The sequence below is a fragment of the Macaca nemestrina genome, chromosome 18 (genome assembly GCF_043159975.1).
Source record: "Macaca nemestrina isolate mMacNem1 chromosome 18, mMacNem.hap1, whole genome shotgun sequence".
Taxonomy (NCBI): Eukaryota; Metazoa; Chordata; class Mammalia; order Primates; family Cercopithecidae; genus Macaca; species Macaca nemestrina.
Window position 1 is genome coordinate 18641956 of NC_092142.1, and position 22179 is coordinate 18664134.

At 45.5% G+C, this 22179-nt stretch overlaps 1 long non-coding RNA gene across 1 annotated transcript; it reads left to right on the forward strand.

Annotated features, from left to right (window-relative positions):
• Positions 1-1719: 1719 nt before the first annotated feature.
• Positions 1720-21196, forward strand: LOC139359738 (uncharacterized). Its single transcript, XR_011616126.1, has 2 exons — positions 1720-1810; positions 20968-21196. It is a non-coding gene; the product is annotated as an uncharacterized lncRNA (long non-coding RNA).
• The last annotated feature ends 983 nt before the right edge of the window (positions 21197-22179 follow it).

Sequence of the window (22179 nt, forward strand, 5' to 3'; positions counted from 1 at the left end):
GAATCAGAGAGACCAATGGGGTTCAGGAGGATATTTATTAATTTTTTAGGTGCACTGGCCCAGTCGGATTAACATCCAAAGGACTGAGCACTGAACAAAGAGTTAAGTTACCTTTTAAGCATTTCGTGGGGGTAGGGAGATCTGTGCAGGGGGAAGCATACTACAGAAGCGAGAAACAAAGGCAGTTCTTCAACTGAGACATGTGTTACATCATTTCTTACTTTTCAAGGAGAAACATGTTTTGTGACTTGAGTTTATCTGTCTAGTGACATTGCAGCTACACAGCTAGGGAATCAGGGGCTTCACAAGGCCTGGGAAGGGAGGAGAGATAAGGCTCACTAGCCACAGAAAAATAGACGTTTTTAAAGGACTCTAGCTCTTTTTCTTTCTCAGGGGGAACTGAGTTTTCTTACATACAGCTGAGTTTCTGCTTACGCACTCTTTAATTTCTTTTAATTCCTGTTCCAATATCTCATTATGGTTTTGATTTGCATTTATCTCGTAGTTAGTGATAATCATGAGAGGACTTGTATTTCCCTTAGGATTAGATGATGTGGCTCTTGGCCAGAGTTTTGGAGAGCGCAAGCCTGGCCCGTGCGCCTGCTGAGTTCTGCAACAGCCCGGCCTGCGCGGCATCTGGTGGCCTCCGGGTAAGGCTGGCTCACGGAAAGAAAGAATGAATGCAGACTATGGGCAGTGGATAGAGGTCTCGGATGCCAGCAGGCCTCCCAACGCAACAGGAACTGGCTCAATTCCCAGAAGAAAGCGATCGGCCCCCGAGGCAGGAAGGCCGTCTCTGGAGCAGGGCGCGCCGCCTGCAGGCTGCCCCAGGCCGGGGTCGACTAGAGGGCCAGCGCACGCAGCGGCAACAGGAGCGCCAAGAGGTGAGGCGGGATCGCCAGGAGTGGGGCCAGCGCCGGGTCTGCCAGCCGAGCAGGGGTGTCTTGGCGGAGCCCCCTCGCCGGCTCCCAGAGAGTCTGGGAAGAACTGGGCGGGGTGTCCCCAGCGCTGGGCCCCCAAGCGTGGCAGCAGTGGCCGGGAGCGGGGAGCGAGCGGGGTGTGGCGCCAGACTGCAGGGAAAAACACCAGGCGCGGGAATCCGGGAGCACGTAGAGAGGGCTGCGGCTCCAGCCTCAGACAGCCGCGTTCGGACCCTTTGCATTTAAGAAAGCTTCCAGGGAATGCACACGGCGGGACCACCGCCCTCGTGCAGCCAGCCCCGCAGGTGCAGGAAGAAAAGAATAATCCATGCCCAATCCGGTGAGTTTTTTATCTGAGCAGCGGCCTGGGTCAGAGCGAACATGAGTTTTGGAAGCGAACTGTTTGTGTGTTGTGCACCTCTGGACAGGTTACTTATCCTCTCTGGGATCCAGTTTCCACACCTGTTTAAAAAAGAAAGAAAGAAAAAAAAATGGTTAAAATTAGACTTCCCTCACAGAGATTCTGTGAGCCTTGTTTGCTTCCTAAATGTTAGATGTTGCTTTTTCTCCTGGGGTAATCTATGAAATAGGGTCTCCTGGTCCTATTTTACCCTTGGGAGATCTAGTTTCAGACCATTAAGTCACTTGCCAACAGCAATTAAATGGAAACTGTGGGATTTGAATTCAGGAAGTCAAACTCCGGAGACTGGATATTATCTAATCCAGGTCCTACCATTTCTCAGAAGGGTGAACTTGGGTTTGCCACTTCTGAGATCCTTTTCCCTATCTGTGAAACAGGTGCAGTAATAGTAGCTTGCCTATGGGGTTGTGAAGATCTACTGAGCTAACCCACATACGTGTCCCCCTACTAATGTGTGCATGCTGGAAGGGTAAGATTTTTTTTCTGTTTTGCTTGCAGATACATCCCCAGTGCCTGGCACACAGTAGATGTCCTATAAATACTTGTTGAATGAATAAGGAGCATATGTTACCTTTTATCCTTCCAATAACCCCTGCTAGTTTCAGACTACTGATTAGGAGACAAAAGTTTAAAGAGGTTGAATAAGTCACCCCATGTTACCTGGGTGGTCTGTAGAGGAGTCTGTGTGATCTTGACGTGCAATCCAGGTTCCATCACCTCCTAGCAGGGTAAATGTGGCAGTTATCTGATTCCTCTGTGCCTCAGTCTCCTTATCTGTAAAATGAGGACAATAATAGCCCCTATCCTATGGGGTTTTTCTGGGATTTTTTTTTTTTTTCTTTTGAGTTGCTGTCTTGCTCTATTGCCCAGGCTGGAGTGCAGTGCTGTGATTATAGCTCATGCAGCTTCAACCTCCCAGGCTCAAGCGATCCTCCTGCTTCAGCCTCCTGAGTAACTGGGACTATAGGCACACACCACCATGCCGAGCTAATTGTTTAAATTTTTGTAGAGATGGGGGTCTATGTTGCCCAGTCTGGTCTTGAACTTCTGGGCTCAAAAGATCCTCCTTCCTCAGCCTCCTAAAGTGCTGGGATTACAGGCATGAGCCACCAAGCCCGACTTTTTTTTTTTTTTTTTAAATTTATTTTTTTGAGACAGAGTCTCACTCTGTTGCCCAGGCTGGAGTGCAATGGTGTGATCTGGGCTTACTGCCATCTCTTGTCTTCCAGGTTCAAGCAATTCTCCTGCCTCAGCCTCCCAGGTAGCTGAGATTACAGGTGCCCACCACCATGCCCGGTTAGTTTTTTTGTATTTTTAGTAGAGATGGGGTTTCGTCATGTTGGCCAGGCTGGTCTTGAACTCCTGACCTCAGTTCATCCACCCGCCTCAGCCTCCCAAAGTGCTGGGATTACAGGCGTGAGCCACCACACCCAGCCTGAGCCCACCCTTTTGTGGGGATTAAATAAAGATGAAACACTCAGAACAGTGCCTGGCACTTAGTAGGTGCTCAATCAACATTAGCTACAGTAAGTGCTATGACCGCCTCTACAAGAGTGGGGGAATGGCACAGTAGTTGCATCCATTTAGAAGAGGCAGAAGGAAGAGTGGGATGTCATGGGGCAGAGGTGATGAAGGAGCTTCCCCGCCTTCTCAGTAGCCCACAGAACCAGTCCCCGAAGAGGAAGGAGTGCCAGCCATATCCCTGCTCTTCACCTGGGGGCCCCAAGAGGCTGTCTCCAAGACCCACCATTCTTTTGTTAAACGAAAGAATGTCCTGTCCCCTCCGCATGCTTGCAGCTGATGAAGCTTTGGGAGGAGGATTTCAGGTGGGAAGGACAGTTGTGGAGTGGTTATTCTGGCTAGAACCGGGTTAACATGTCGTCCTGGAGTAATTCCTAGCTCTGGGATTTTGGCAAATTGCCTTTGGAGCCTCAGTTTCCTCGTCTGTAGAATGGGGAGAATCATAGGACCACCTAGGGCTGTTGGAGGGATGATCTGCATTCATGTCTGGAGAGCACTAGGCAGAATGTCTGGCACATAATGAATGACAGCTATAACTGTCCATGTTATTTGATGCTTGATGCTCCTCTCCATTCCTGGCCTTAGGATCTGTTGCTGTGTAGGTCAAGCTCTCCAAGGAGGGTTAAATAAAGCACCTTTTCCTTGAACCCTTTAGCATCTATTTATTTATTTAGTTTTAGAGACTGAGTCTTGCTCTGTTGCCCAAGTTGGAGTGCAGTGGCACAATTGTAGCTCACTTCAGTCTTAAAGTCAAGCGATCCTCCGACCTCAACTTCCTGAGTAGCTGGGACTACAGGTGCTCGCCTCTACACCCAGCTAATTTTTTAATTTTTTGTTGAGACGAGATCTCGCTGTGTTGCCCAGGCTGGTCTCAAATTCCTGGCCTCAAGTGATCTTCCTGCCGCAGCCTCCCAAGTAGCTAGAACTTTAGGTGCACCCTACCACCCGCTTCTCATCTAGACGGTCTCCTTCCAGAGATCTCCACCTGTCAAAGTTTTGGAGAGTTTTGTGTTCTGGTAGGACAAATGCTGACTTCAAGTGTGCCAGGGCAGGCTGGACACGGTTAATCAATCCTGTATTCCCAGCACTTTGGGTGGCCAACGCGGGCAGGTCACTTGAGTCCAGGAGTTCCAGACCAGCCCAGGGAACATGGCAAGACCTCGTCTCTACTAAAAGTACAAAAATTAGCCGGGCGTGGTGGTGCATGCCTGTGGTTCCAGCTACTCGGGAGGCTGAGGCACAAGAATTGCTTGAGCCTGGGAGGTGGAGGTTGCAGTGAGCCAAGATCGTGCCACTGTACTCCAGCCTGGGCGGCATTGCGAAATCCTGTCTCAAAAAAAAAAAAAAAAAAGTCCACGGCAGTTTCTGGGGACAATAAGGCTGGCATGGGCTGGGAAGGACATTGTGCTTTCCTCTTGCGGGGAGGCACTACATCCTTTAATATGGTACTTAGTAGATGAGGAATCCTAGACCTTTAACATAATCATAGTCTTTAATATCTGTTCTGCTTACCATGTGCCGGGTATTGTGCTAAGTCCCAGCCCTAGTCATCTATAGAACTCAGGCTCCAGAGCCAGACTGCCTGAGTTAAAATCCTGCCTCTGCCACTTTCTTGCTGTGTGACCTTGGGCCAAGTTACTTAACCTCTCTGTGCTTCAAATGACTCATCTGTAAACTGGGATGATTCTAGTAGTACCTAACTCATAGGGCTGCTGTGAGGATTAAGTACAACCCACACATAAATGGTGATAGAACAATGTAGTGATAAATGTTGGTCACTTATATATTATAATGACTTCCATTTTATAGCTGAGGAAACTGAGGCAGGCTCAGGGAAATTCATAACCCATCCAATGACACAGAGCTCTCCTTTCGATTCCAGTGTCTGCTCATTGATTTTCATTTCCTTCTTAATTCATGCCCCCCTCATTGTACCCCCTAATTCAATCATCAGCCTCTATCTAGGGTCCCTGCTTCCTATGTCTGGGGCTCCCAGCATCTGCTGCTTCCAGAAGGTTCTCCCTCTTCCTCACTTCCCAAACTTGAGGGGCTCCCCAGTGACCTTGGAAATAGATCTTTTTCTTTTACTGTTCCTGTTGTTTTCTCCAATTACTAACACAATACACATGCCAGTTATTTTAAAATTGTATTTATAAAAATATTTGCATAGAATGTGAAAAACTCTGCTAATTTACCCCTTGGTGATAATTGCTGCTTGGAGTTTCATGTGTGTTACTCCAGATTTCTCCCTCTCCTCCTGGGTGTAATAATAGAGATTATTTCTACTTATCTTTTAAAAAGATGGGACCATGCTATTCATACTGCATGCAATTCACAGGAGACGATTTTCAAGATTTAACTTATTTTTTTGAAAAAGTTACACTGCCACATGATATAAAACCCCAAAGAGACCAGGCACAGTGACTTGTAATCCCAGAGCCTTGGGAGGCTGAGGCCGGAGGATCGCTTGAGGCCAGGAGTTCGAGACGAGCCTAGGCAACATAGGGAGACCCCCATCTCGACAAAAAAGAGAAATTAGGTGGGCATAGTGGTGAGTTCCTGTAGTCCTGGCTGCTCAGGAGGCTGAGGCGAGAGGATCGCTTGAGCCTAGCCTGGGTGACAAAGCAAGACTCTGTCTCTAAAAAAGAAAAATGGAAAAAATCCAAAAGATGTCTAAGCAAATATTGAAAAGTATCTCCCTCCATGTCTGTCTCCAGCCACCCAGTTTCTCACTCTGGAAGCAACCAGTATTGCCAACTTACAGTCTACCTGCAGACGAAAAACGTATAATTACAGTTTATAGGGCATATATGTATCATAAACCGAAATATGTAAAACTATAGTATAGTTTCTAGAAGAGGAGAAACAGAGGGGAGAAAACTCTATTAGAGAAAATGTTGAGTTGCTGATTTCCTTGTCCCATGCAATGGAGAGCGAGGAGACGCTTCAAAGTCCATGGAACTTGGTAACATTTAGCGCAGTGGTTCTCAGGTGGAGGCAGTTTTACCTCCCAGGGGATATTTGTCCATTCCTGAAGACATTTTTGGTTGTCATAGCTTGCAGATGGGGTGGGGTTGGGGTGTCCTGCTGGCATCTAATAGATGGAAGCTGGGCATACTGCTAAACATCCTACAATGCACAGAACAGTCCCCCCAGCTCCCGACAACAGGCAGTTGTCTGGCCCCAAATGACAACACTGCTGAGGTTGAGAAATCCTGACTTACAGCTATAAAAAAATCAAAATTACTGCTTTGACTTCTTGCCTGGAGCTTGTTCGGCTCAGCTCCACGATGATTGGCAGGCAGAACCCCACGATCCAGGTGTTCCTAGAGTCAAATGCTGCCAGGTACTGTCCTTTAACCCACGTAATGACAGCTCTTGAGGCAAATCAAACTATCTTCTTGGAAACTACCACCCTCCTCTCATTTCCTCTGATGACACAATTTATAACTCAAGTCTCTTCCACAGGAGAAAATTCCATTTCTCCATTGGAAAGCCACTGCTTTGCATTTCGTGCTAATACATCAAAGATTGGGGCTGGGTGCAGTGGCTCATGCCTGTAATCCCAGCACCTTGGGAAGCCAAGGGGGGATAATCACTTAAGCCCAGTAGTTTGAGACCAGCCTGGGCAACGTAGAGAGACCCCATATCTACAAAAATTAAAAATGTTAGCCAAATGTGTTGGTACATACCTGTAGTCTCATCTCCTTGGGAGGCTGAGTGAGGCAGGAGGATCGCTTGAGCCCAAGAGTCAGAGGCTGCAGTGAGCTGTGATTGTACCACTGCATTTCAGCCTTGATTGACGAAGCAAGAGCCTGTCTCAAAAAAAAAAAAAAAAAAAAAGAGGAACAATAACTATAGACCCCAATTCTTTTTGTGAATTATAGAACTATGACATTCTTTTTTTCTTTTAAATGATACTCCCCCAAGTGCAAGTGCCACAGGAAATGGATCTTATTTGTTTTGGCATTTGTAAAAATACAGAAATTTGATGCAGCCCTGGATTGTCTACTTCCTTCTTTATTTCTGTATGAATATAAAATTTCCTTCTCAGAGAAAACCCTTTGTGATGGATTAGCATCCCATCTGCTGGGGTTTATCCCTGGGAATCTGAGTCTTAGGTGGCTAGAAATAATCTTAGTCCGAACTTTCTCAAATGTTAACTGCTGTAGCCCTTCTCAACACTAGGAGGAGGGAGCATAGATAGTTCCCACTTTGTAGGTTAATGGGGAGGAAATTGAGGCTCAGAGGAGTTGAGACATTACAGTCTTAGAGTGCCAGAGTCAGCACTGGAATTCGAGTCAACTGTCTTGAAATGTGGGCTGGTTTTATACTGCCTGTCCTTTGTTTCCAGAAGGGACACACCATTGGTGATCATAATTACAGAGTTAAATCTGTATGGTCCGCATGTTGCCAAAGGGGATGTATCTATAGAAAAATGTGGCCAGGCGGCCAGACACAGTGGCTCATGCCTGTAATCCCAGCACTTTGGCAGGCTGAGGCAGGTGGATTACCTGAGGTCAGGAGTTCAAGACCAGCCTGCAACATGGTGAAATACCATCTCTACTAAAAATACAAAAATTAGGCGGGTGTAGTGGCAACACCGGTAATCCCAGCTACTTGGGAGGCTGAGGCAGGAGAATCACTTGAGCCCGGGAGGCGGAGGTTGCAGCGAGCCCAGATGGCGCCACTGCACTCCAGCCTGGGCGACAGAGTGAGACTCTGTCTCCAAAAAAAAAAAAGAAAGAAAAAGAAAAAGAAAAAGAAAAACGTGGCCAGGCCAGGTGGGGTGGCTTACGCCTGTAATCCCAGCAGTTTTGGAGACCGAGATGGGTGGATCACTTGAGCTCAGGAGTTTAAGACCAGCCTGGGCAACACAACAAAACCTCAACTCTTCAAAAAATACAAAAATTAGTCAGGCATGGTGGCTCTTACCTGTGATTCCAGCTACTTGGGAGGCTGAGGCAGGAGGATCCCTTGAGCCCAGGAGGCAGAGGTTGCAGTGAGCTGAGATCGCGGCACTGCACTCCAGCCTAGGTGAGAGAGGCCAACCCTGTCTCAAAAAAAAAAAAAAAAGTAGCCAGTGCCTGGGGGTGTCTAGTGGAGCACCACGTTCTCTTCTTTGTTGGATTAATGAATTCAGGTAATCTCTTCCCACACCGCTTCACTATCTAGGGTTAAAAAAAACCCCACAAAACGCAACTATTTACTTCCTTATGGTGTCCAAGGAATAAAATAACCTCTAGAAAGGACTTTGATATTTTTATTGAGCTGATATTACAATAACGTTAATGAGAGGGGGAAGTGAGGGCTTAGGAAGAAGGAAATGCACAACTTGGGACCTGAGTGAGCTCTTCATCTTTGCAGACTCCGTGGACAGAGGCCATAGGTACAGCTGTGATGTCAGAGGTGGGAGACTGATTTGCATTTTCACCAGGTGAGACCTGGTTATTCATTGGTTGGTGAGGAAAGAGATGATAGCCAGGGTGGCGTAAAACGGCGGTGAGCTCAGTAAATAACCCCCTCCCCGTGATCTTGGTGGCATCCCGCCCAGCCGTGTGACCAAGACAGCAAGGAGCATTCTTTAAGGCAACACGGCAGAGAGGCAGAAAAAGATGGGCCTTACCGGTTAGTTAAGAAGAAAAGAGGACCTGTTGCCTGTCCCTCTAGCTTTGAACTACAAAGTAGAGGGGAATTTTATCTGGATTTTCCTGCAGAACTGAGGGCAGGTAGGAGAAGGTGCTTTGAAGCAGGGGTGGGAGGTCACGGGAATAATGGGGAACGCTTGGGAACGTGTCAGGGAAGGAGGACAGAAACTGAGGCTGTCCTATTGCTTATTGCCAGACAAGGGCACAGATTTGAGGCACAACAGATATTTGTTAGAGGAAAGAATGACCATGGGGGAAATGGGAGGCAAGAGAGTGTTGATGATGAGAACAAGCCCTACGGTTGTCTGCTTGAGTTGGAATCTGGGCTTCCCCAGGTCTAACTGTGGGATTCTGGGTCAGTTATGGTATGTTTCTGGCCTTGGTTTCCTTGTCTGTTTAATGGGTAGTGTGCCAAAAAGCTCCCACTTCCACAGGTGGATATCAGGGCTAATAAGAAAATACGGTACACGACAAATATGCCATAAATGTGACCCGTATGTCTGGGGGTGTCTACTGGAGCATCATGTTCTAGAAGAATGCTTTGCTGGATGAGTGAATTCACATGGCCTCTCCCAATGCTACTTCATTCTCTGGGGTTTAAAAACAATTTATTTACTTCTTTATGGTGTTCAAGAAACAATAATTTCTCATTTTTCTCATGCTTCTCATTTTTCTCATCCTTCTCTTCTTCCTCTGATAAGTGATTTTTGTGTTGCTTTTTGTTTTTTGTTTGTTTTTGTTTGTTTGTTTTGAGACAGTATCTCACTCTGTTGCCCAGGCTGGAGTGCAGTGGTGAAATGCTAGCTCACTGCAACCTTGATCTCCCGGGTTCAAACAATCCTCCTGCTTCAGCCTCCTAACTAACTGAGACTACAGGCACATGCCACCATGCCCGCCTACCTTTTATGATTTTTAGTAGAGACAAGGTCTCACTATATTGCCTACGATGGTCTCAAACTCCTAAGCTCAAGCGATCCTCCTGCCTCAAAGTGCTGGCATTACAGGAATGAGCCACCATGCACTGCTAACAATGATGTTGTTGTTGATGATGATGATGATCCAAGCCCAGCATATGCAATCAGAGAGGTATGGGTTTGAATCTCATTCTGCCTCTGTTTAGCTGTGTGACCTTGAGTGAGTTACTTAACCTCTCTGGGTCTCAATGTAATCATAAAATTGGGATAATAATACCTCCCCATAAAGTTGTTTGAGCATTCAGTTGCTAATACATGTGAAGGGCATAGCCCTGGGCCTGGCCTGCATATCAGCACTCAATAAACAGTGCTGTCCACATGCTTGTTACTGTTGTTGTTATTATTATTAACTTATTATTATTATTGTTATTGTTTGACTAGATTATTTCTACCCTAGAGAGGAGAAGAGAAGCTCAGTAGAAATGAAGGTTAAAAGTAGGGTTTATTGTCATATTTTGCCAGGAAAGTCCTGTTCCCAGAAGACAGGGTCAAGTTCAAGCTATAGAACATCTTCATAAACACTTAATTAATAACCTCAGTGAATCATATTTGCCAAGATTTTTCAGGATGACGTGGCAGGAGGTGATACTCTTATTGCTCAGGTTATTTCCAGTCACCTAATGTTCATCGTTCCCAGAGATAAATCACAGCTGCTAGAATGCTAATCATCAGAGATGGTCATTTCTGTGAAGGCATTCATAGGGAAAAGAATATTTATAGAGAGTATAGTGGTGTGATCATAGCTCGTTGCAGCCTTGAACTTCTGGGCTTGAGTGATCCTTCTGCCTTAGCCTCCTAAGTAGCTGGGACTACAGGTGTGCACCACCATGAATGATTAAAAATCAACTAATTGGCCGGGCGCGGTGGCTCAAGCCTGTAATCCCAGCACTTTGGGAGGCCGAGGCGGGCGGATCACAAGGTCAGGAGATCGAGACCACAGTGAAACCCCGTCTCTACTAAAAATACAAAAAATTAGCCGGGCGCGGTGGCGGGCGCCTGTAGTCCCAGCTACTCAGGAGGCTGAGGCAGGAGAATGGCGGGAACCCGGGAGGCGGAGCTTGCAGTGAGCCGAGATCGCGCCACTGCACTCCAGCCTGGGCAACAGCGTTAGACTCCGTCTCAAAAAAAAAAAAAAAAAATCAACTAATTTTAGGCTGGGCGTGGTGGGTCATGCCTGTAATCCCAGCACTTTGGGAGGCTGAGGAGGGCGGGTCACGAGATGAGGAGATCCAGACCATCCTGGCTAACATGGTGAAACCCTGTCTCTACTAAAACACACACAAAAAACTAGCCAGGCATGGTGGCACACACCTGTAGTCCCAGCTACTGGGGAGGCTGAGGCAGGAGAATCACTTGAACCCGGGTGGCGGAGGTTGCAGTGAACCGAGATTGTGCCACTGCACTCCAGCCTGGTGACAGAGCAAGACTCCATCTCAAAAAACAAAAAACAAAAAACCTCAACTAATTAAAAAATTTTCTGTAGCCACAGAGTTTCACTCTGTCCCCCAGGCTGGAGTGCAGTGTCATGATCATAGCACACTGCAGCCTCAACTTCCTGGTTTCCAGTCATCATCCAGGCTCAGCCTCCTGGGTAGCTGGGACTAACGGCTGCATGCCACTGTGCTCAGCTAATTGTTAAAATTTTTTGTAGAGTCAGGGTCTTGCTATGTCACCTAGGCTGGTCTCCAACTCCTGGTTTCAAGCAATCCTCCTGCCTCAGCCTCCCAAAGCCCCAGGATTACAGGAGTGAGCCATCTCGCCTGGCTGAACATGGGTATCATTTAAAAGAAAAAAAAGACAGTCCTGTGTTTAGAATTCGCCAGAAGAATTGGAAGCCCATAGTTACAGTTCCCAGCCTTTGATGTGTTAGCACCCACATCCAGTGCAAAATAGTGGCTTTCCAAAGGAGAAATGGAATTTTATCCTGTGTCAGAGACTTGAGTTATAAATTATACAATCAGAGGAAAGGACTTAAAATGAGAGGAGGTGAGTGGGTATCTCCAAGAAAATGGTTTAGGTCACCCCAAGAATTGTCATTCCTGAGGTGAGATAACAGGACCTGGCAGTATGAGACTCATGGACACATGGATCGCAAGGTTCTGTCTGTCAGTCAGTGTGACACTGAGAAAGATCAGAGCCAGAGCCAAAAGCACAAAGCAGTAATTCTGATCCTGTCTGTTTTTAACATGTTGATTTTTTTTTATCATGGGTTTTTTTGGCATTTATTTTTATTTTTAAAAGTATCACGTTAAAATATTATTTATTTTAATGATATGGTGTGTCCCCACCCGAATCTCATCTTGAATTATAGCTCCCATAATCCTCACATGTCATGAGAGGGACACCATGGGAGGTAATTGAATCATGGGGGTGGGTTTTTCTCATGCTGTTCTCATGATAGTGAATACGTCTCATGAGATCTGGTGGTTTTATAAAGGGCAATTCCTTTGCACACGTGCTCTTGCCTGCTGCCACGTAAGACATGCCTTTGCTCCTCCTTTGCCTTCCACCATCATTATGAGGCCTCCCCAGCCATGTGGAACTGTGAGTCCATTAAACCTCTGTTTCTTTATAAATTATGCAGTCTTAGGTATGAAAATGGATGATATACTTGATTACTGGGATTTCTGGCCCCCTTTAAATTTGCATCCCAGCTCAACACTTACCTTACTTCCTCACCCTAGTCCTGGCCCTGCTGCAAACAGCATTGAATCTAGAAACTTCCCAAGCTTGAAGTCATACTTACCCAGCATGGGAGAAAAGGTAGCAGAATTCAAGAGGTGAATGTGGAACAAATCAGAGTTGAAAAAAGAAAATTTGAGCTAGGTGTGGTTGGCATACACCTGTAGTCGCAGCTACTCGGGAGGTTGAGGCAGGAGGATGGCTTGAGCCTAGGAGGTCCCATCACTGCACTTTAGCCTGGATAACAGAATGAGACTCCATCTCTTAAAAAAGAGAGAGGGCTGGGTGTGGTGGCTCACACCTGTAATCCCAGCACTTTGGGAGACTGAGGTGGGCGGATGTCAGGAGATCAAGACCATTTTGGCTAACATGGTGAAACCCTGTCTCTACTAAAAATACAAAATATTAGCTGGGCATGTTGGTGCATGCCTGTAGTCCCAGCTACTCGGGAGACTGAGGCAGGAGAATCGCTTGAACCCAGGAAGTGGAGGTTGCAGTGAGCCAATCGTGCCACTACTCTACAGCCTGGGCAACAGAGCTAGACTCCATATCAAAAAAAAAAGAAAAAAAAAAGAGAGAGAGAGAAGAGAGAATTTGTTATGACTTAAAGATATTTAAAGGGGGGAAAAGAGAGAGAGAAAGAATTTGCTTTTCTGCTTCCCTGAGTGGGGTGAAAAGAGGTACATTTAGGATACCGCATTTCAAAGGAAACTCCAATGCCCTGCTTCCAAACCGCTTTCCAGGTGTCTCCATTTACTTAGGGACCTGGATTGCTCGGAAACCTCCATAGTCATATGCTTGCAGTTTTAAGTACTTACTTAATTTATCTTTTTTATTTGGAAATAACGTTTTTTATTTTCAAAATATTGTAAGCAGCTGGGTATGGTGGCTCACGTCTGTTGTTGTCCAAGCACTTTGGGAGGCCAAGGTGGGAGGATCTCTTGAGCCCAGGCATTAGAAATCAACCTGGGTGCAACTCTGTCTCTACAAAAAAATTTAAAAATAGGCCGGGCCCAGTGGCTCACGCCTGTCATCCCAGCACTTTGGGAGGCCAAGGTGGGTGGATCATGAGGTCAGGTCTGGACAACATGGTGAAACCCCGTCTCTACTAAAAAAACAAAAAATTAACTGGGCGTAGTGGTGGGCGCCTGTAATCCCAGCTACTCAGGAGGCTGAGGCAGGAGAATTGCTTGAATCCAGGAGGCGGAGGTTGCAGTGAGGTGAGATTGTGCCATTGGATTCCAGCCTGGGTGACAGAGTGAGACTCAATCTCAACATTAATTAATTAATTAATTAATTAAAAAATAAAAATTCAGCCAGTCATGGTGACGTGTGCCTGTGTTGCCAGCTACTCACGAGGCTGAGGTGGGAGGATCACTGGAGCCCAGGAGTTAGAGGCTCCAGTGAACTATGGTTGCACCGCTGCACTTATCCCTTTTCCTTTCTCTTCCTTCTCCCATTCTGTTCTCTCCTAATTTTGTTTCATTTTTTATATTTTGTTGTTTCCTTCATAGCGATAAATCAGGATATCTCAACTTTTGTATGACTGACACATTGGACCAGACCATTCTTGGCTGTGGGGGCTGTCTTGTGCATTAGAGGATGTTTAACAGCATCCCTGGCCTCTACCCACTAGATATCAGTAGCACACTCACTGCAGCTGTGACAACCGAAAGTTTGCCAGACTTTGCTCAGTGTCCCTTGGGGGCAAAATCACTCCCAGTTGAGAACCACTGCCAATGATGACGTCCTTACAGTTCCTTAAACTTGGACAGCGTTGCTGACTCTCCATTTCATAAGAGAAGGAATTTAGCACCTCAATATTTTCCTCTAATAAAGTTCTTCCCCCTGCATTTCCCCACTTCTAAAAATTATTTTTTACATATTGTGGTTTACAAACTTGCATTTTGTGTCTTACAAAGTACAATTACATGTTTCTTGCATTGTAGGTTGAATACTAGGAAAAAGGTTTTTTCCCACTATGCTTTCAACAAAGAACACTTCTGTGACCAGATATTGGCGGGGGTTGAGGGGTCCACACCAACCAAGTCTCCAACACCAGCTGGGTGCCCCACAGTTTATTATTATTATTATTATTATTATTTTGAGATAATCTTGCTCTGTTACCCAGGCTGGAGTGCAGTGGTGCCATCTTGGCTCACTGCAATCTCCACCTCCCAGGTTCAAGCGATTCTCCTGCCTCAGCCTCCCAAGTAGCTGGAACTACAGGCATGTGCCACCACACCTGGCTAATTGTTTTGTATTTTTCGTAGAGAGAGGGTTTTGCCATGCTCGCCAGGCTTGTCTCAAACTCCTGACCTCAGGTAGTCTGCCCACCTCAGCCTCCCAAAGTGCTGGGATTACAAGTGTTAGCCACCACACCCGCCACCACCATTTTGTTGAATTCCAACATAATCTGACTGGAGTTAGTGTCAGAACCCACAGGTTAATGGCTCAGCCCCACGAGACTGCTTCCCAACTTTAGACACCAATTTCAAGTCCTGGCCTCGGGAACTTCTGACCAACTGACTGTAAAGTAGAAGTTTTTGGGACTCTTCCACAGGTTCGATTATTTTCTAGAATGGCTCACACAACTCAGAGAAACCTTTACTTACGTTTACCTGTGCATTATAAAGAATGTGATAGGCTGGGAGTGGTGGCTCATGCCTGTAATCCCAGCACTTTGGGAGGCCAAGGCGGGTAGATCACTTGAGGGCAGGCGTTAGAGACCAGCCTGGCCAACATGGCGGAAACTGGTCTACAAAAAATACAAAAATTCGATGGGCATGGTGGCGGACCCCTGTAATGCAAGCTACTTAGGGAGGCTGCGGCAGGAGAACCACTTCAACCCGGGAGGCAGAGGTTGCAGTGAGCCGAGATGGCGCCATTGCCCTCTAGCCTGGGTGACAAGAGTGAAACTTTGTCTTTAAAAAAAAAAAAAAAAAAAAGAATATGATAAAGGATACAGGTGAACAGCCAGGTGAAGGGGTACACAGGGTGAGTTCCAGAAGAGTCCTAAGTTCAGGAGCTTCTGTCCCAATGAGTTGGAGGGTGTCACTCTCCAAGAATGTGGATGTGTTCAACCTGGAAGATCTCTGACCTCTTCAGTGAGGGTTTTTATGGAGGCTCCATTGATTATTAAATCAATCTCCAGTCCTTTTCTCATTCCTGGAGGATGAGGGGCGAGGCTGAAAGTTGCAAGCTTCTAACCCTGGTTTGGTCTTTCTGGTGACCAGCCCCCATCCAGGAGCCCCTGTTGAAAGCTGCCTCATGAGAACAAAAGATATTCCCGTCACCCAGGAATTTCCAAGAGATTAGGAGCTCCGTTTTAGGAACCAGAACCAAAGACCAAATATTAGAACAGAAGATGCTCCCATCACCTAGGAAGTTCCAGCGTTTTGGGAGCCTGTGCGGGAAACCTGGAATAAAGACCAAAGATATATTTCTTATCACAAGTCACACTATCACAGGTAGATTATAAAAGATGAAAGCTACCTGGCTTCGAAGCTGTGGTTATGTGTGCATTAGAGAAGTTGAGTTCCTAGAAAGGGACATCTAATTCTATGTCACTTTATGTCACTTAATCTGAATCATTGGTTCCGGTGAAGTGAGTTTGCTGTTTGTTTTGTTTTGTTTTGTTTTTTTAACTGTGCACCCTTGATTGCGCACAGACAGGTCAGAGTTTAGTTTATTCATATCCGGTTCTGACTTTCTTTACAGCTTTTAGAGGATTGCTTGTTTTGGAGTTTCTATTTGTCTTTGATTTTTTGTTGTTGTTGACAGAGAAAATATACACAGCTTTGCTGTATCTCTGAAGTCACCCCTGTTCTTATTCATTCTCTTTGTTGGGTGGTGTAATTTGGACCAACTGTTTTCTAGAGCTGGGGCACAGCTGTTATCCTGGGATTTCTTTCCATTGTCTCTTGAATATCATTTCTCCCTTTCTCTCAAATGCCTTTGTTGTCTTGCTTTAGCTTTTCCTCAAGCATTTTATGTATGTATGTATGCATGTATGCATGTATGTATGTATTTGTTTATTTATTCCTGCCACCTTTCCCAGACCTGGTGGTAGAAAACAGGGAGGATCCCTAGCCAAAGGGAGCATTAAACTTTATCATTTTTCACTGTTCCTGGCAGGATTCTGAGCACACTGACAGTGGGGAAGGAAAGAAGACAGGTTTCTGTAGCCTACAGGTCTCCAGTAAGCAGACCTGTAGACAGATCTCTGTCATCTAGGTTCAAGTGCAGTGGCATGACCTCAGCTCACTGCAACCTCTGCCTCCCGGGTTCAAGCGATTCTCCCACCTCAGCCTTCCACGTAGCAGGGATTACAGGCATGTACCACCACACTCAGCTCATTTTTGTATTTTTAGTAATGACAGGGTTTCACCATATTGGCCAGGCTGGTCTCAAACTCCTGACCTCAGGTGATCAGCCCATCTTGGCCTCCCAAATCGCTGGGATTACAGGCGTGAGCCACGCACCCAGCCAATAGCACCTATTTCTAAGGCTATGGTGAGATTTAAATGGGCTAATGCTGTCCAGTTCTTATAACAGTGCCTGGCACAGATATATACGTTGTTTTGTTATCATTGGTTTCTATTTTGTGTTTTGCTCTCTGCAAATCCAGAGCAATAATACTTGGGTTGTGTTATATAATACTTGTTTAAGCATTATAGGACTATTATAAGAATCTGAATTAGTCTCATAAAGAGCTACGCTTCTGACCCCCAAGGTGGATCCAGAAGGAGGTTCTTTTTCCTCTAAAAGAGGGAGACTTGATGCAGCCCCATACATGCAGGGTGTGCATAAAAGTCACCCCAGCTTCATTGCCTCCTGCGACCTTTCCCAGACCCGGTGATAGAGAAGAGGGAGGATCCCTAGCCAAAGGGAGCATTAAACTTTATCATTTTTCACTGTTCCTGGCAGGATTCTGAGCACACTGACAGTGGGGAAGGAAAGAAGACAGGTTTCTGTAGCCTACAGGTCTCCAGTAAGCAGCATCCTTTCTTGTCCTAGCAGATCTCAGTGGGTGCAAGAGCCGGGATGGGCACCTTGACTTGTCTCCAGCTGTCCCAGAGAGGGGGGTCCCCCTTCTTCTGGGGTGGGATGCAGCCATCCAGCCAAGCAAGAAGTGGCCAACCTGCTGAAGCACAAGCAACCGACAAACCCACTTTTTGTTTTGTTTTGCTTTAAAAAGCAACTTAATCATCTTAAAACATCTTGTATTGCTTCTCTTTTTTTTTAAATGCTCACCTTCTATGTGATGGTAACGAATCTACTTTTTTCCTCCCCCCTCTCTCCCTGCTCCTTGCTGGCTGATCTGCAGTGATTCTTAAACTTTGTCGCATAAAGGAATCACTTGGGAAACCCGATAAAAAGCTAAATTCTCAGGTCCCACTTGAGATTTAGTGAATGAAAACTTCTGAGAATGGGACCTGGGCTGGGGTGGTCTTCCTGGTACTGATGGGGTTTTAGCACAGAACTTCCAGTGCTAAAACTAGGAAAGTCCTGATAAACTGGGATGTTGGTCACCTGAGGATCCATGTGCCCCCCTCTCCAGCAATCTCCCAAGTGACTCCCATGGGCACCCAAGCTTGATATTGTCAGATGCACCCTCACCAATAATGTCTTAAATGTTGGAGTTCTGGCTGGACACAATGGCTCACACCTGTAATCCCAGCACTTTGGGAGGCCAAGGCCAGCGGATCACTTGAGGCCAAGAGTTCAAAACCAGCCTGGGCAACATGGTGAATTAAATTAAAGTTAATTAAAATTAAATTTAATAGCTAGGCACAGTGGCTCACACCTATAATCCCAGCTACTCAAGAGGCTGAGATGCAGGAATCACTTGTGTCCAGGAGTTCGAGGCTGCAGTGAGCTATCATCGTGCCACTGCACACCAGCCTGAGTGACAAAACGAGACCCTATCTCTGAAAGAAGAAAAATACATAAACAATTTAGTTTCTCAATCTAGTTCCCGAGCTAGCCATATTTGAAGTGTTCCCATAGCTACATGTGGCTAGTGGCTGCCATATTGGACATGCAGGTAGAGAACCATTCCATCAGCATAGAAAGTTCTGTTGGACAGCATTGCCCTAGATCAAGGTTTGTCAACCTTGGCACTCTTGGGATTTGGGGCCAAATAATTTTCTATTGTGGGGAGGCCGGCCAGTCTTGTAAATTTCAGGATGTTTAGCAGCTATCTACTAGATGCCAGCATGACACCCCCTGCTACAGTTGTGACAACCAAAAATGTCTCCACACATTTCCAAATGTGCTCTCAGAGGCAAAATTGCCTCTCTTGAGAACCACTGCTCTAGATCTATAGTTTCTGTCACTGTCTTTCTAAAATAGAATGAAAGCCAGCTGCACACGCTGCGCACTTCAAACAGAACATCAGCACCCGAATGCAAACATTGTACTGCGATTCAATTGCATCCACCAGCTTTACATCTAAGGCCTGTGAGCTTCACCCAGGTTGGGGACTGTCTTAGGAGAAAGTCTTATTACAAAGTAGCGTTAATCAAGTGGGCTCAGAGTTATAGTTAAGGTAAAACTGCTGGGAGGGGTTTAGTCCATGAACTTCCTTCCAAGAAAGGATCATGGTAAAAGAGGAGGAATCTTAGCTAGCAGAAGGAGATCTGACAATCTTCAAACATCCTTGTAAAATAAAAGAATCTTCCTATTCTAGCTTTTTTAAAAACAAATTTTACTTGTGAAGATTAATTGGTGACATTTGCCAAATCTATCTTCCCAAATTTCCCTTTTTTTTTTTTTGAGACAGCATCTTTGCCCAAGCTGGAGTACAGTGGCATGATCATAGCTCACTGCAGCCTCAAACTCCCAGTCTCAAACGATCGCGCTGGCTCAGCCTCTGAAAGTACTGTGATTACAAGCTTGAGCCACCTCACTTGGCCCCAGTTCTCATTTAAAAAATACATTAGAACTCATGTTAATTCGGTGTTATAAGAGGCATTTGTTACTTCAGTAGTAAACACAATACCTTAGACTATTTCCTTGAAGGATTTTTTGCCATAGTTAGGTGATGCCTTTCAAGTGATTAAAATTCATTTTTCATTTTCTAGCTTCTGACTCTTTCTCACTCATTTAACAAGCTAAAAATCTTACATTCTCTTTACATTACCTTTCCTTGGGAATTGAATAAATATCTTGAAAACAGCAAATTCCTTATAGAAAGGAAAACAAGCAAACAAAAAACAAAAAGAACAAGAGGATGTGACTATTTTGCTGTATTTCTATTTTCCTTTTTTGTTTGTTTGTTTGTTTTGTTTCCTTGAGACAGAGTCTCTCTCTGTTGCCCAGGCTGGAGTGCAGTGGCATGATCTCGGCTTACTGTAACTTCCGCCTTCCAGGTTCAAGCGATTCCCGTGCCTCAGCCTCCCAAGTAGTTGGGATTACAGGTGCGAGCCACCATGCCCGGCTCATTTTCTTATTTTTAGTAGAGATGGGTTTTTGCCATGTTAGCCAGGCTGGTCTCCAATTCCTGGCCTCAAGTGATCCACCCATCTCGGCCTCCCGAAGTGCTGGGATTGCAGGTGTGATTGCTGTCTTGAAATCATAGACCTTATTTTCTAAGACCTCATTTTCTTAGGCTCTAAGGGGTCTAAGTGTATGGCTGTGAAGGTGCCTGACACTCTGAAAAGCCAACACGGATCGCACACTAACAAATGTTTACTTACGGGAAGGCTTTGTTAACTGAGTGATGGAAGCTATTGCTCTCACATAGAGACTATTGACATTACCTTTATTTCCTGGTCCTAAACATTACACACTGCAGATAAAGGAGTTCCTAGGCATTTATTTGTCATGGCATCGAGGCTGACAGCCAAAGTAATCATTACACTAATACGGCAAACCCAGAAAGAGCAATGAAGAGCAGGCAAGCAAACAAAATCAACGTCTCTGCTGAAATATGCCTGTGTGTGAGCGTCCCATGACCTGGTGCTCCGGCAACCGCTCGCCCATGTGTGGGGGCCATCATCCTTGTGTTGGAGTTGTCCATCCAAGATCAGGTGCCTGCAGAAAGAATGGGAGCTTCCAGAACTGCTAATGTGAAACTTTGGTTGAAATGAGATGCCTGGGAATGAGCGATTTCTTCTTTTTAAATTCTTTTTCATTGCCTTTCAAGAATTCTTAGAATTAGCTGGTTTTGAACTCCTGACCTCAGGTGATCCACCTGCCTCGGCCTCCCAAAGTACTGGGATTATGGCAGGAACCACTGTGCCTGGCCCAAATTTCCCCTTTTCGTAAGGACACAGTCATGTCGCGTTAGGTCCCACCCCAGTGAACTTATTTTAGCTTGATTACCTCCACCAAGATCCTACTTACAAATCAGGTCACATTTTGAAGTACTGTGGGCTGGGACTTGAACATACCTTTTTGAGGGGATGCAACTCAACTCATAACAGTGGTCATAGTATGAACAGCATGCCCTGGAAAGTCACACATCACATTTATGATAGTGGTATCTTCCAGATAGGGAAGAGGACACCATGGAAAATTGGATTAGGAAGAGGTATTAGAGAGCTTCACCAGTAATGTTTTATTTCCTTAATAAAACAAATTCAAGTCTGGAATTAATATGAAAAGGATTAGCATGAGTTAATATTTGATCTTCTCTATGCTTCACTGTAGTCTAATGTTTCAAGTTTTTAAGAGAAGAGAAAACAGGAAGCCATTTGAGCCCGTGTTTTCTGCTTCCAAATGCACAGGGTTGGGTTGTACAGTATGAGCCCATCTTTTATGGAAGCTTAAGTCCTCTGTCTTCTGATTTTCAGGACATGAGGCTCTGCCTGCAGTCAGCAACTTGAATATTCAGACTTCAGACCAGCATCACGGATTATAACCGTCCGTAAATCACCCACAGCCCAGCTCCCATCAAAAGCCAGCCTGCAAGACCCATGGACACGTGACTCCAGTGTTCCCAACAACATCTTAAGATCAAGTTGGTTTGAGCAACGTGAGCATCTATTTGGGACAAAGCAAGAACAATAAGGGTAAAAAAGTAAGTTTTCATGCAGCTGAATTTATTCAGTTAAATGAACTACCCTTCCTTTTGAGATGGGGTCTCTCTCTCTTTTTTTTTTTATGTCCATAAAATGTTTTATGAGATAATGGTGATAGTCATTTGTGATAGCTGCCATTGCCTTTAATGTCCTTAGATGGCAAAACAGAATTTTAGTGGGACTAATTTCTTTCCCTCTCCCCACTCTCTGCAATAAAAAACAATTTTTTTTTTTTTTTTTTTTTTGAGACAGGGTCTCGCTCTGTCACCAGGCTGGAGTGCAGGGGTGAGGTCTCAGCTCACTGCAACCTCCGACTCCCTGGTTCAAGCGATTCTCCTGCCTCAGCCTCCCGAGAAGCTGAGATTATAGGCACGTGCCACAGCAAAAACAATTTTTTAAAAATTAATTGGTCTGTTTTAAGTCAAATAAATGATGGTTCATTGGAACTAGTTAAGAGCTTCTGTAGAATCATTTTCATAATTTTATCTGTGGGTCTTAAATATGTAGGGATCTTGTATCATTTACAGGATCATCACTAGCATATAGAACGTTGATTTCATTTACGTTGAGAGGTTAATCATGGGTTCTGTCGTGACAAAGTTCACCCCATTAGAAGACAAAACGTGGGGGCCGGGTGCAGTGGCTCACACCTGTAATCCCAGCACTTTGGGAGGCCAAGGCAGGTGGATCGCCTGAGATCAGGACTTCAAAAGCAGCCTGGCCAACATACTGAAACCCAGTCTCTACTAAAAATACAAAAATTTGGCTGGGTGTGGTGGCGGGCGCCTATGATCCCAGCTACTCAGGAGGCTGAGGTAGGAGACTCGCTTGAACCCAGGAGGCAGAAGTTGCCGTGAGCTGAGATCGCGCCATTGCACTACAGCCTGGGCAAGAGGAGGAGTGACACTCCGTCTCAAAAAAAAAAAAAAAAAAAGAAGAAGAAGAAGAAGACAAAACGTACGTCTGAAATTGGACGTTGTGGCT